We start from the raw sequence: 15,843 nt of genomic DNA on the forward strand, positions 1-15,843 counted from the left end.
AGGCAAGACTGTGGAAAGTGTTTTCTTGATGGATGATTTGTGCTGGAGGGTCCAGACCACTGTGAATAGTTACACTCCTGGGCAGATGGTCCAGGGTTTGTGTAAGAATTCACACTGAGCACACCTCGAGGAGCAAGCCAGTCAGTCATGATCCTCTGAGGTCTCCACTTGAGTGGAGGCTCTTGCCTAAGGTTCTTGCTGTGAGTTCCTCCCCTGATTTCCCTTCATGATGAACAGTGATTGGAATGTTTAGGCCAAATAAACCCTTTCCTTGCCATGTTATTTGGTCATGGCATTTTATTACAGGACTAGAAGCAAACTAGGATACTAGGCAAGTACTCTATCAATTGAACTAAGGACCAAGTCCCCACTGCTTGATTTATTATTTTAAAATGTCTGACTTCACTAATGTGATTGGAGACAAGGCTCCTTTTGGAAGGGAACTAGGTTGTTTCTTAATGTTCTGAGTATGAGGATAAGATCAGAATTGAGAGGATTCAATGTGGTAAAGATGAGATACTATGTTAGCTCTCCTACCTCCAGCCTGAACACAAGGGTAGATGGGGGATGGATGGATCGATGGAAGAATTCACTGTGGATGGATAACCATAAGAAATGTGCTTAACAGAGCATGGTACCATTTACATCAACCAGAATTTCTGCAGCTGACCTAGGAGTTAGGATGATGAAACAACCCTATCATAAGTGATGAAGTTGCCAGTTGGTAGCTGGTCAGTATGAGGATACGACTTGTACATGGTCAGATAACTTCTGAGTCTGTCAGCTTAGTCCCTGGAGTCTATGGATTATGTTGGTGGCTTCTGGGATATGGGCATGGCAAGTTCATCTGTTCATGTCTTCAGTATCCTAGTTGAACCTTTCCTGTGCTGCTCTGTGACTTGGTGTCATCTCCATTACCCACTGGTATAAGCAGTAGGGGTCTCCCACCTCTCAATTAAAGATGAAGATGGTACCAAGCAAGGGAAAGTCCCCACAACCTCTTGGCCTCTCTAGAACACAGTTAATATTCCCTTGGTTGTCCCTAAGGATATTTGGTACAGCATATTAGGAAAACCACGAGAAAGATTTTCCTAGAGAGTCTCAATTTGGCAATTGTATTTTCTGAAGCCAATCACACCTAGTGAGTGATACAAAGGAGGATCCAGGAGCTAAATTAGGAGGAAGCCAAAGCATGTTTTGTTCTTACTTTATCTCTTCCTTTTTTTTCTAGGAAAGTGAATTCAATGCAATTTATGTTCTTTATTCGAGGAAAAGCATTCGGCCCAATGTTTGGCTGAAAGGCATATAAAAGCCTCCAGCATATATCCCATGTAAATGTGACCTTGGAAATGCTTTCAGCTTGTTTTCTGGGCAGGAGTCTGGCCATAGGGATGAAGCATCAGCTATGAGCTTTGGAGAGAATGGAGGCCATGGTCCTCAGCTCCATACTGAGCAGCCCTCTTCCTTTGAAGGATGTCTTTCTTTGTCGAGTCAGTTCCTTGATATCTGACATCTCTCTTCTTCTTCCTCATGTACTTGCCATGGAGTCCTGATGAAATGAGAGTGGGAATGAACTCTGCCAAATGCAGAGAGCCCAGAGGTGGAGCAGGCCATTAGCATCCTTGGCATCAGTTTCCTTTAGCAGCTACTGAACCATATGCATTTTGCCCAGTTCCACTCTGTTCTTACTGTGCCTTTCAATGAAGAGAAGGTGGTCTTCATCTTACAAACATGGGTCTGAAGTCAACCTGAGCATCACCTTGATGTGTGTCCCTGGGATATCTGGTAGACTTCAAATGCAGTAGCCAGTGTCCATACTGCCTCTCCAAGCAGTGTGTTTATAGTGAGCCACTCAGGTTCTTCTCCCACTAACCCTCTATACCAGTAGAAGACAGAAGCTGACAACTATTCTGGCTTCCATTGGTCATTGCTTCCTCAGATTTTGCTCAGAATTTGGAGTGGCCAACAGGGAAGACTATTTGGTGCTAGTAGATCCCCTGTCCTTGGACTGGAGGCTTGCATGACCGCTGATTAGACTGTATCCTACTCTGATATTGTTCCTACATGCAGGACCTAGAATCAAACTTTCTGAGAAGGCCTTCTCTGGCCTGGCACCTCTCTCTTCTACAATTGGGAAATCATGTTTCCTAGAGCTGTGAGTTGAGCTGACAGAAGTGTGGGTTGCACAAACTCAATCTAACGCATATGAGGTTCAGCATGGCACCTAGAGTATCTTCCCTTTTATGTACCCATATGTACCCATCCCCCATGCAGGCCAGGGTGCCACTGCACATTCATGATCCTGAAATGTGACCCAGTAGGGTTATTGCCCAGCCAGGGTCTTCTGACTTCATATCTAGTCCTTGTCTTAGGGACCCTTTTCCTTCTTAGTGTCATCTTCCTTTTAGAGATTTTGGCAGTTGATTGCAGAGAGGAGGGTGACATTGGTACCTTGGACCAACCAGTCTTTTCTTTCTATACAGACCTTCTTTCAGTGGAAGCAAAATGGGAATGAGGAATTATAAGCCCCTCTTCAGAGTGCCATGTACCATAGGTCGTCCCTCTCAATGGCTCTTGATGAGCTCCCTGATATCATTTCTAACCCCCACAATGTGCCTGACCTTTTAATTGATTGGGTTTACGTGTGGTTGAATGGCCTTTGTGCAGAAACTCTCAAGGTTTGTTGATCTGCTGACACTAGGACCACCGAGTCCCAGCAGAAACTTAGCTCTTGGGTGGTTTTATTGGGTATGGTGGTTCATTGTCACAACTGTGTGTAATATGCCTAGACTGTAGGGTTTTGGGGTTGGGGGGTTGACTCACACTGCTGTGAATGTTTATACACATGTTTTTAATTCTTTAAGGAGCTGGATTACTAGGTCATCTGGTGATTTTATGTTTAACTTTTTAGAAACTGGATGTGATTACTACAAGGTGACTTTACCAGCAATGCCTCAAGATTCCGCTCTTCAGATCCTAACATTGATTATTGTCTGCATCTGTGCTGATAGTCACTGCAGAAAGAAGAACTGATACCATGCTGTGCTCTTCTTCTCACAACAAAAAGTTTAAAGTAGCATTTATCACATTGGGAAAAACTGCCTCTAATTATGACCTTTACACATACCCATGCATGCATATAATGCTCTTGGATCAAATCACCCCCCCCCCCCATGCTCAGCTACTCTGTGCTATCTTTCAGAGTATAGCAGAGTCTCTCACTTTTCCCTAAATTCATACAAAATCTCACCATGGGAAAATCATCTTTCACTAATGACTGAGGATAAATAGATGAGATCCCCGGGAGAGTCAGAACTGTTACTTACCTCAGAGTCCCGAAAATTATGTACATCTTAACAACATGGAATATTGTTCTCATGAGGTCGTTCCTCTTCATTCTGTCATATCAGGACTTCTGGCCTTGGTCCCTTTGAGGCACCATGCAGCTTGCTCTTGACATGCCAATCTACTGTAGCACCTAAAGGTGACAAACCACTGGGACCTGAAAGATATTACCTGGTAGGTGACACTTGCCATCAAGTCCCCAGAGAAGTTCTCTTCACTGTCACCCATGTTGGTGGTAGAAAATTTTCTCTGCTCACCTTGAACTTCAATGCAAGAGTTACACCTTATGCTACAACTCCTTATAATTAAGATTCAGTTTCTGGCAGGTAGAAAAGGCTTGGGAAATGCGCAATGGATATATGAGTGACCAGAGACTTCAAATCTATTCCATAGCATATGCTGAAACCATTGCTTCCTGACAATGCCTGCCTAAGAGAGTGGGTTGTATTTTATGAGAACATGATAGGAACTTGTGCTGGGAAAAAGTCAATCCAAGCTCAAGGCCAGACCCCATGTGTGGTTGAAGCAGCTGCCTGCATCCCTGGATGTCAGTGTTACTGACTAGTTCTCTCCATCATGACTCTAGGCTGTTATATTACTTCCACGTCTTTTGTCAAAGGCAAAGGATTCTATAGTTCACCTACTGTTTTCAATAAGATAAAATACCTCAGATTAAAATATGCTTTTGATTTTGATAAGAGCCACATGGGTCAGTCCCAAGTATAATTTTAGTTTATTTTTTTATAGTCACTATGGAAAAGGAGCACATGGAAGTAATTGCAACAATGTATTTTACTTAACAAAATGTAGCTAAACTTTTACTATGCAGCCAATATACCAATTACAATGATCTGCTTGGGTTTTTTTTTTTCCAACAAAGTTTTCAGAACTTTATTTGTACATTGTATACAAGCCTTGAAAATTCAGATTTACCATGTTTCGGGCTGGTGATAGTGCTGAGTTGGAGGAGTGCTGACCTAGCATTGCATGAAGCCCTGGATCCCCAGCACCACATTAACTGGGTATAATGGTCCAACCTTGTAACCCAAGCACTCTGGATCTTGAGGCAGGAGAATCAGAGGTTCAAGGTCATCTGGACTAATTAAGTAGTAAAAGGTAAGCCTGGGCTACATCACACACACACACACACACACACACACACACACACACTTCACTAAAACCTGCCCAATGAATTCATTAGCTACATAAATGTTTAATTCTCCATATGCCTTATAACTTAGAGTTCTATCACAGTGAATTGATGTGGGTCATGATTTTAATTTAGAACAACTATACTAATGCCATGGCATTAGGAAGTTTGGAGCAAGGAAAGGATGTATTTGCTGTGTTGCTTCTGGCTGCACTCTGTGAAAGCTGGTCCTGGGAGCCACTCTATGGGCCTCCAGAAAGTACATTTGGCAAGGCCATGGCCTGTTGGTTTTGTTAACTTGACACAAACCTAAAAATGTGTGTGACTTATTTTTTATTTTATAGAGGTTCACAATAAAAGGCTGTGAAATTCTAGAAAGACTTTGAAATTATTTTAGAGAGACTTATAATATTTTAGAGGGGTTTGAACCTTGAAAGAGACTTCGGGCTTGAGATTTTTAAAGATTTCAGGACTTCAAAACATTAGCATGTTTTATATTTTATATTAATATTAACATGACATCATGGGCACAAGAAGAAGGTTTGTTTATGACTTAATAATACAGTGTTTATGTATCAGGTTGGCAAGGGGTCAGTTATGTGGGTTAGATTTATGTCAACTTGACAGAAACCAATGTCGTTTAGGAAGAGGGACTCTCAACTGAGAAAATATCTCTTTAAAACTGCCTCATAGGGCAAGGCTGTTGAGCATTTTCTTGGTTAGCAATTGTTGTGGAATGAACAAGCCCACTCTAGGTGTTGTTATGCCTGGGCCACTTGTCCTGGGTTCTGTAAGAAAGCAGACTGAACAATCATGGGGAGCAAGCCAGTAAGCAGCACCCTTCCATGGCCTCCGCATCCGCTCCTGCCTCCAGGTTTCTGTCTTGACACCCCTCAGTGACAGAGTGTGACCTGGCAGTTTTAAGCTGAAATGAACGCTTTCCTCCCTAGGCTGCTTTAGTGCATGGTGTGTTTTATCACAGCACTAGAAATCCCATACAATGCCACCTATAACTCCATTTTGCATTCAAGTTAGAGGAAACTTAGAGGAACTGATCCTAAGGTGTGGAGTTCTGCTGAAACCAGCCCCTGCCACACTTGTAGGGCTTCCAGAGAACTCTTCAGTTTTCTTATGAAGAGATTTTTTTTTTTTGCTTCTGCTGGCAGTTTTTAATTTTTTTTCTTCCAGCTCTTGTTGAGATTTTTTTATAGACCCTCAGTTGTTCATAATAAGCCACCCACTTTCGGATAGGTTTTCTCTGCTGCATCTGTTACTAGATGGTAGCAGTGAGCAAGTTCGAGTTTAGAAACACTATGGGAAATGTTAAACACTAGCATTTGGTGGAAGCAGGTGCCATGGGACCCACGTGAATGTCAGTCGCTGCGATCGATAGGGGATTCTGGGGAAACATTCACTTGCCCCTGCTTAAAATTCTGGGAAGGGTGGCATAATATCCGAGCATTTTCCCTTCAAGTTTCAGCTTAGAAAATCTGTCCCCAAAGCTGTGTAGATCTCTGGTGAAGGCCAAGTCCATATTGGCTCTTTTTCTTTCTGCTTTTTTCCCCCCAAGTCTTTTCTTTCTTTTCTTTATGCTTATAGCACTTCGGATTTCATTGTGCAAATTCTTCCTTCGGTTTTGAGATTTCTGTGTCTTCTCTGCCTTTTTTTGCTGACCACAGGATTGAGAACATGGAGAGGAAGACATCCGTGCCTCAGCCTAGCCTATCACAAAACAAGAATGATCTATGCTACCAATTTGCCTACAGCCAAGTGACAGGGATCCTGACTCTCAGCCAGCCATATTCATTTTCTCTCAGGACACCTGCTTATCAGCTCAGTTGAATACTAATTTCATGGAAAATAAAGTAATATAAGTCAGGATGACTGCTAGAGGCTAGTGTACTAATAAAGGGAATCAGATATATAAATAAACCATGGGGACAGTGCTTTCCTGGGACACAGATCATTGTCTGGAAAGACTGTGATAGAGCCAAAGAAAGAATGCTTACTTGCATGTGGAACTATCCTGGAAAAATACCTCAAGGAGGTGAGTACCCAGTGAAGTCGAAATGGAAGAGGGGGAATGTGTTAGAGAGCAGATGGGAAGGAGGCGTCTATATCAGCAAAAGTGTCCCAAGGGATGCCAAGGTATGTGCAAGCCTTTCAACAAGGCCTACCATAGGATGCCCAATGCAAGGCTTGGGCAGATACAAGTGAAAGTTGGCCCACAGGGAGAGGCAGTGCTCTGAGAGCCCGGGAAGCCAGGCTTCTTGCAATGGAGAGTTCCTGTTTTTCTCTTGCTCCTTCTCATTTGTTAAAAATGCATTCATGATTTATTTCCTGTAAGTCTTCCCTAAAGAACTGAGTCCCACAATGAATGGCCCTTTGCTAGGCTGACCACACAGGGAACTGGTTCCTCTAATCATCCCTTCCATAGTAAAGCATCCTTGCCTATGCACCCATTTTGTCCTAGACAGCATCTTCTTGGCGACAGGAAGAGGCTATTTCCATTTCTGTCTTTCCAGAGTCAGCAGGAGGCCCAGCAAATGGCAGGCACTTATGGGATGAAGAAACATGAACAGCAAATCTCAAAGGAATAAAGCAAGTCTGTCTCTCTGGAATTCCAGGACTTTGTCAAACAGACATGTATTAACCGTGGCAGGGAGCTAGGAAGTCTGTCTGTTACGCTGTGAAATTAAAGCACCCAGGCTGGGAGCCTAAACAACAGATATTTACTTTCTCCCAGTTCTGGGTCCTAGATATCTAAGGTCAAACCACTGACTATTGATTTCTGAGGAAGCCTTTGGCTTGAATGTTGCCAGGGCATGGTTTCCTCCACATTCCTTACCCTGGCTTCTTGTACTCTCAGTGTCCTATCTACTCTTCTTATGACAATGACATTCTTATTCTATCAGATCCCACCCACTGAAACCCAGTTACATCCCTAAAGGCCTCCTCTCCAAATTTAGTTGCATCTTAACATTCTGAGATAGGACTTCAATGTATAGATTTTTTTTTTTAATGTGGGAAGAACAGTTCAATCCAAAATAGATAGTTGAGAAAACATAATTCTAAATTAGACAACCTATGGCCTCAAGTTGTTCAGATCTACTTTAGCAACACATTCTGTAACTTGTTTATCCATTAGACATGTGTCCTGTTCATATTTGTGGAGGGGCTCAGTGATTCCTGCGCACTTTCTTTCCTCAGTTATGAAACAGATCAGAGCTTCTTGTCCACATGATTCCTGGACGAATGGAAGGAGAACAAGCTGCAATGGGAAGTGTCTGTGTTACAAGACACCGGCACACGATATGATTGTGAGCTCTACGTTGGTGGTTTTCTTTGTGAACTTTTCCTCCTATTTCCTTACAGGTTTTCCTGGCCAAAGCATTTGGGCTGTAGCTAGTCTCCTGTCTTTCAACTGACTCCAAGAAAGGTCTAGCATCAAGGAGAGGAAGGGAAATCCTTTCTTCTGGTTCCTTGCTATCTTTTCTTTCCTAATCTTTCTTTCTTTCTTTCCTAATCTTTCTTTCTTTCTTTCTTTCTTTCTTTCTTTCTTTCTTTCTTTCTTTCTTTCTTTCTTTCTTTCTTTCTTTCTTTCTTTCTTTCTTTCTTTCTTTCTTCCTTCCTTCCTTCCTTCCTTCCTTCCTTTCCTTCTCTCTCTCTCTCTCTTCTCTCTCTCTCTCTTTGTTTCTTTGTTTCTTTCTTTTTTTTGATAGGGTTTCTCTGTGTAGCCCTGGCTGTCCTGGAACTCACTCTGTAGACCAGGCTGGCCTCGAACTCAGAAATCTGCCTTACTCCACCACCGCCGGCTAAACATATATTTCAAATTGGTTTTTGTTTTGTTTTGTTTTGTCTTGTTTTTGAGACAGGGTTTCTTTGTGTAGTCCTGGCTGTCCTGGAGCTCGCTCTGTAGACCAGGCTGGCCTCAAACTCAGAAATCCACCTGCCTCTGCCTCCAAAGTGCTGGGATTAAAGGCGTGCACCACCACCATGCTATCAAATATGAGGCTCTCAGTGGAAAAGATTCAGGACAGAAATCTGGACAATAATGTGTGAAAAACAAGGAGGTCCCCTTTCCTCTCTCCTCTCACAGGACACCTGTGATCCATCACAAAGGATAAGGAAAGGAATTAGGAAAAGAGAAGATGGTGTCTTAAGACAATAACAGTTCTGTTTTGGACTTCATAGATGAAGAAGCAGGACCAGACTTGTGACATAGGCTGCACAGGGTTCTCCAGAATTCCAAACAGAGCTGGTAGGATCGAAAAAACTCCAGAGGGGTCAGTCTTCATCCAGGGTAAGCTGATAGGCAGCACAGGCCCTCCTTGCTTCTAGCAGGGATGTGAGGGTGAGGCCAGGAATTTCTTGCTCATGCTGCCGCAATAGCTGCCTTGGGCAACTAACTGGTCTCCCATGGGCCTGAAGTCAGAGAGCAGAGCCAGTGCTTGCTGGCAAAGCCTTGGCACTCAGCTAGTTTCCTAGGTGATTCTGATGTGCACCTCATTCCACCAAAGCATCCCCCTAACCGTTAAAATGCAGTGTTAATGGAAGCCCTTCCTCTGCATATCCTTAGGACCTCACAGTGAAGCAGTAGCCTTGTGGACACTGTCCATGTGGGGTTTGCTCAGTTGGGACACCCCAGTCCCTTTAGATGGTGCATGACAAAATTTACTAGAATGTATTAAAATAGATTTAAAGGACAGGGCACAGCAGAGTGGCCTTGGCTCTTTGTCAACTCCTTCCACTAAGGCTTTTCGTTCATGTGGGGCTGTTCCACACTGGGGGCAGAACCCTTCCGCAGCTGACTGTCCTATGTGTTGTCCAGGAGAGAGCCTGGGAAAAGAAAACCAGGCATGGCAAATGCTTGCCCGAGTCTGCACAGAGTCTTATCACTTGCCCATCCCACGTCATGAGGTACAGATGACCTCCAGTGGGCAGAAGCTTCCTACCGAGACATGGGATCAGCTTAGAGAAACAAGGACAACATGTTCATCGTGCGTCCAGGCTGCCATGCTATATGGAACTTCTGTGATGTACACAGCACCCCCTCATCTGGGGGTGGGGGGTGATGTGACACCCTCATCATTTCATAGACTCCACTCATTCCATATTTAGTTCCAGCTCAACGGCAGGGAAATTAAATTTAGTTCAATCTGTTAAACTCAACTCAGTCCAGTAACTTTCCAATAGTTCTCTTTTGAGGTAGCAATTGTATTTTCTACTTTAAGAAGGGGAATCAGCCGGAATGGTTTACTCATATCTCTTTGTTCTGGACTGTGCTGGTTTTGCTATTCCTGGTACTAGGTATAAACCTGAAGCCTGAGACAGAAGCATAAGCACCTTAACTGTTACTTACCCTGGTTGCATTAATTCTCATTCATGAGTGCAAGTATCTGGGATTCCTGTCAACACTATACCAGAGGACAATGAGGCATGGGACCAGCCATCTGCACCTATGACTAATGCATAACAAATGATCAATAAATGCTTGTCCAGTTAGAGAATTAAGCAAAGGAAGAAAGAACCACACAGGCCATGTTCTGTACCTATTTGTGCACTCAAGTTAGCCACTGTCCTCCAGGCCATCTTCAATATCAGTGCACCCTGAGATGCACGCAGAGATGCACAGGCTCTGTGTGGTGAGCCATCTTACCACTTGTGGGGACTGAGGAAAGGCTGGATCAGTGTGAGAAATGGAATGGACCAAACTCAGGAAATGCGGAACTTTAGCAGTTTTGGAGTTCTGTCCCTTTGATATAATGAGGTGGAAAAAAAAATCAAACAACCCTGATCCATGCAAGCAACTCTGCCTCAGCGTGCCTTGATAGAGAGTGTAGGTCAGCATGCATCAAAGCAGGCATGAAACAAGGCGAACAAACTGGGATCAGGAGGAATTGGGTTCAAATCGCCTTTGCTGCTCACTGGCTATGCCACTGGCCAAACTGATTGAAATGATGGACGGACATAATGATGCCAACCTTAGTCACACAGAGTATCATGTGAGGGGAAAGGCCACTGTGGTGGCTAAACAGGACTCTTCCAGCAGAGGGATGATATTGTGTTGTTGAGATTCCTTACCACAATCCAAATGTCCTTACATGGGGATTGACAGGTAAGCCTTCAAAACTAGCAAGACTTGCCTTCATGCCTCTGGGTCCAGTAGCTGTTGAGCTTTGCCCAACAGATCACACATGGACAAAGGCTGCAGTCTGCCGTTTGTGCTTCCATCCTCTGGAGACAGAGCTAAGGTTGGTGCTGAGGCTGCCAAGCTCTAACATTTATTCCTGCTGGAACCCGCACTGGGGCAGAATCCAATCTCATTGCAGGCGCTCTAGAGTCCTTGGAAGAAAGAATGCGTGTGGAATATTAATATAAACTGTTGTTATCAATCTCTGCCCAAGTCGCCTTTTCATTTGTGTCTTGTCAGAGGTTGTAAAGCAAAGCCTTCCAGGAAATGTGCAGTTGACAGCCTTTGATTCGTTCCAACAATGATTTGAGAAACTGGGATTTCAGTGTCTTTTGCATATGTGTATGCATATACCTGGCATTATACTACATAGGGAATCCAGTGAGGCAGCAGGAGCCTCAGGGAATCAAGGCCTTCCCCACAGCCATGGCACAAGAGGCCTAAACAGAAAGGAATTTACATGTAGCTTAGACTCTTTCAACTCTTGGCCACAGGGCATCCCAGCATGTAAAAGGTAGTTCACTCAGAGGGAAGTTTTCATTACAGCTATTGATTTGCAGGGGTGGGGGTCAACCACCCATCTTCCCTCAGGATTCACAGCCAACTTCGTTTCCATACCCATCAGGCTGTGCTCTCTGCCACTATTCGCTGGCCTGGAAATTCTCTCAGCTCTGTCAGCCGCCCAGTCTCCTTGTTTGCTGTGTGTGTTTGTCTTTCTGGTATGAAGTTTGTTTTTCAAGCTCTGACAGACTGGCAAGGCAAACAAGGTTGCCATTTTTGTTTTGTTTTGTTTTTTTATGAGTGTGGCAATTTTTAGCCCTTTGCAAACAATCCCGGGACTGGGAGGTTATAATTTGGGATGCCATGTGTATAGGCATAGATTCAGCTTGTATTGTGGCTGAGGCAAGGAGCTGCAGGGAAGAGGTGGAAGACAGAGGAACATGGACAGTTTTGTCAGCTGTGGAGGGGTGGAGCTCCTGGCAGAATTAAAAGATGAGACAGGAGAAAATACAGTGGATAAAGTATTCTGGAAAATTAAGTTTGAAGAACATGCTTACATCTGTCTAGACATATGCATGTACAATATACAGGGATGAGCATCACTTCTCACTTGCATTGGTTTCCAGATTATGTGCATAAGCTCAGGCAATCTCATTCTTTTAGATTCTACAGCTATAAAGACCAAGGGGTTTCTGAACGCGATGGGAATATCACAGGTGTAAAGTCACCTTAAGGAGTCATGTTATCTCTCCTGTACAGGCACAGGACTGGGTAAGAGGACTGCCACAGTGGGCTTCAGATGAGAGCTATGGAAAGAGGGCCAAAGATAAAGCTTTCATCTTTTAAAAGGTATTTAAATTTGTCTTTATTTTGAGAAGTTTTTACATGTGCACAATGAAATATTACCATAACTGTATCCTATCCCTCCAATTCATATCATATCCTTCCAACATACCCCACATTCTTCCAGCCTTCTTGTCTTTAAGTCCAGTTAGTGGTGCCCATATGTGCATGGGTATGAGGCCAACCTATTAGATTATAGGAATACTACCAGTGGCTACACGGTCAAAACAAAGTGATTTTTCCTTTCCTAGTAGTTATCCACTGCCAGGACCTCCTCGGGGTTGGGACTTGGAGATCACCTACCCTCATTATGCTAGGGTGATAGCTTGTCTTGTGTGGGTCTCCTACAGGGAACCACTGCAGCTATGAGTTCATGTCTGCAATAGCCAGACCACAACTAGAAGACTGCATTTCACAGCTCTCCTCCCCATGCCCCCGGCTCTTAGATTTCTTTCCACTTCCTCCTTCACAATGTTATCTGCGCCTTAGTGGTGATGGGTGGTTTGGGAGGGTCAGCGAACTATAAACTGACAAGCAATGTCAATCAATCAGAACTATCTTTTCAATTTCTCTGCAGTGGTTAATATCATAAATACTAATGTCAGAACAGGTCTGGCAAGAGAGCTTTGAGGGCAAACGTGTTTACTGCCGAGGTAAACCACCCCGAGTTCAATCCCTTGCATAATGGAAGGAGAGAATAAATGACTGCAAATTGTCCTCTGGCCTCCACATAGGCACTGTGGCATATACACAGAATAAAGAAATGCCATAAAAATGTTTAATGGGCTGGAGAAATGGCTCTCTGGTTAGGAGCACTTGCTACCCTTCTAAAGGACTCAGATTCAGCTGCCAGCACCAGCATGGAGGCTCACACCTGTCTGTAACTTTAATTCCATCAGGTTCCATGCCCTCTTCTGGTCTTCTCAGGAACTAGACACATTTGTGCTGTATAGACATACATGCAGGCAAGATGTCCATGCATACAAAACCAAATATAACAAAAATCTAAAAACCTTTAAAGAGAATTGCTGGAATGGCTGTGAGCATATATGCTAGGCACCTTGCATATTCTAGGCTAGGTACCAGGTAAATGGGCAGCCTGGCACAGAATCCCAACAAACATTCTACTGAACGTACTGAGTTTTCAATATGAACACTATATCTACTTTTTTTTTTTAACTTGGACTATAGTCTATATTTTGGAATGCAATCTTAGGAAGAAAACAGAGTACAACACGGAGGTGTTAAATGGCAGATCTGTGATAAATATAAATATCAAATGTGTTATTTTGATGTATATGGGCGATAATTGGATTTTAAATTACCCATCCATAAAGCACAGAATTCATAGGGCAGGAAGTTTAGTTATGAAAATAATTATAAGAAAAAGATCTGTCGTCCTTACATGTAATTCTAAAATACACGTACATATATTTCAGGAACATTCTGAGCTTCCATTTCCCACCCCCAGACTTTGCAATTGAGTTTTTGCACAAGTTTGAAGCACAGAACCAAGTGTGTGTGAACTGGTACCTGATTGTGAAGAGTGAGGACTGAGCTGGGGTTTCCTTCCATTTCTTTCTGTTTATTCAGTGGCAACTTCTCAGAGAAGGAGAGGGTTTGTGGACTCCTGGGATATCAGAACATTGCCAAAGGAAGAAAGAAATCATGTATAAATCATGCCATCTTTTCACCCCCTTTTCATGTATTCAGTAAACCTTTGTTGAATATGATTAGGTACCAGGTACTGTTCAGACTTGATTACAGTTTGGTTTGTCACAACAATTCTGGGGAGTGGTCTCCGACTTACACCCACTTTAGAATTTGAAAGAACTAGGCAACAAAATCAGGAAGCAAGTTTAAGCTCTCACACAGTGTGCCCAGTTCAGACTGAGCACCCCTATATGGTGGCTGTGTTGAAGCCACTCAGCCACTGGAGATCTGTGCATCAAACAGATTTGGCTTTCAGTGATTTAATGTCTGTGTTTTGGGAGCCCGGGTTCTTGGTTTTAACCTTGGAGTAGTAAACAGCTATTTGGTAACAAAGAATGTCACTGAATGTAGAGCAGGTGGAGACAGTGGATTTGTGGAGTGAAGAGTAACAAGCTTTGGAGATGGAGGAGTTCTTCAGAAGGAGACTTCCAGAAGGAGAGCTTGTTATTTTCCCATTCTCATTACTGTTATATTTAACTACTCCTAAACAATCCAGAAGTATTTTTTTCTTAACTAGTAGCTCAAACGTGAATTTGAGTCAACTCATAGGAATAAAAATATCAGGGTGCTTTAGATGTTAGCTGTTCTTAATTGCTTCTTTACAATTGATCTGGCCTTTATAATAGTAAGGCCTGTTTCTGGTAAGATTAAAGGATAACACAAGGGAATTCAGATCTGTGTCTGAAAAGGTGACAATTGATTGTATTTTTGAGCAGTGGATAGTAAGGATTGCAAACCAGCTCTCAGCAGGTATAAACACACAGATCACAAAGAGGAATTAGATTAAAAAATTAGCACACACAGGTGCAAAACCAAGACAAGTCTATTAAATTCTCTGTGCAAGGCATTGAAGTTGGAAAAGTGAAAACCAGAAGTTTGTGAAATGGCTGTATAAAAATAACAGGTGCCTGATTGAGATGCACATCAAATCTACAGGAGGACCATCCTCCAGAAGGATTTTCCCCTCTGACCTGAACACTTTTTAATGACTCATTCCTATGCACTTCTTACCAAGCATCAAAACAAGTTCACTCTGAGAAATGGCAAAGGCCTGAAGCCTCACCCTTCAGTTCCCATAAGCATGTGTGTTGGCTCTGTGCATTCATTGACTGTGGATGTAACATCCTATGATGGTTGATGAGGTGAAAAATATTTCTTGAACTATAGAAATAAATAATTACTGTGGGGGGTTGAAAGACATTATTTTAATGACTAAGAGCAGTGTTATGTCCCCTGGGAGGCAGCACTGAGTATGACAAGTGAGCTGTTGATGTGGCCATCAGCAGTCATGGTGCATATCAATAAGGTCTTCTTTCAAAGTCTGCCTGAGGGACCAACTGTCCTTTCAGACTGTGACACATTCTGAATCTGTCTTCTATTGTTCCTAAGAGTATTTCACGCATTTAGAGCAACACAAGGAGCATCAGAGGTTGCTGTCTTAATATGTGGGGATGGTAAAAGGAAGCAACAGCCACTGGGAAAGAACAATGTCTGACAATGCCTAATAGTGCCTGTATGTGTGTGAGTATATGTGTGCATATGTGTGAATGTGGATGTGCGAAAGCACAGATATGTGTGGAGGCCAAGGGTGATTCTGAGAATCCTCTTCTGCTACCTTGTACGCTGCTTTCTGAGAGAGGGTCTCTCCCAGGGGCATGCCTATTAGGCTAGATTTTCTGGCTAGCAAGCCCTAGGAGGCCCCTGTCTTTACCCTCCAGCCCTAGGATATGCTGCTGAATCTGGCTTTTTATATACATGCTAGAGACCCTAAACCAGGCCCCCATGCTTAGGTGCCAAACACTTTACCTACTGAGCCATCTCCCCAGGAAAAGGAGCATCCAGGGCCTGTGCTTGCTTCCTCATCAAGGACTGATGATGCTTTGTCTCAACCCAGAATTGCAAGAACCCCCGAAAGGCAGAGGGTCTACAAAAGATGTCAGATGTAGACAAAGCAATAGATTTCAGTCATGAGTGTTTTTTACCAAGTATTTTAGTTAAAATGTTTTTTTTTATACACATGGTACTTTCCTTGTCCATTTAGGATATAAAACATACACAGCAGGACATGGGGAGGCCACAGTCTTTCTACCTGGTAGAA

Source organism: Apodemus sylvaticus, chromosome 6, assembly GCF_947179515.1.
Source record: "Apodemus sylvaticus chromosome 6, mApoSyl1.1, whole genome shotgun sequence".
NCBI classification, from domain to species: domain Eukaryota; kingdom Metazoa; phylum Chordata; class Mammalia; order Rodentia; family Muridae; genus Apodemus; species Apodemus sylvaticus.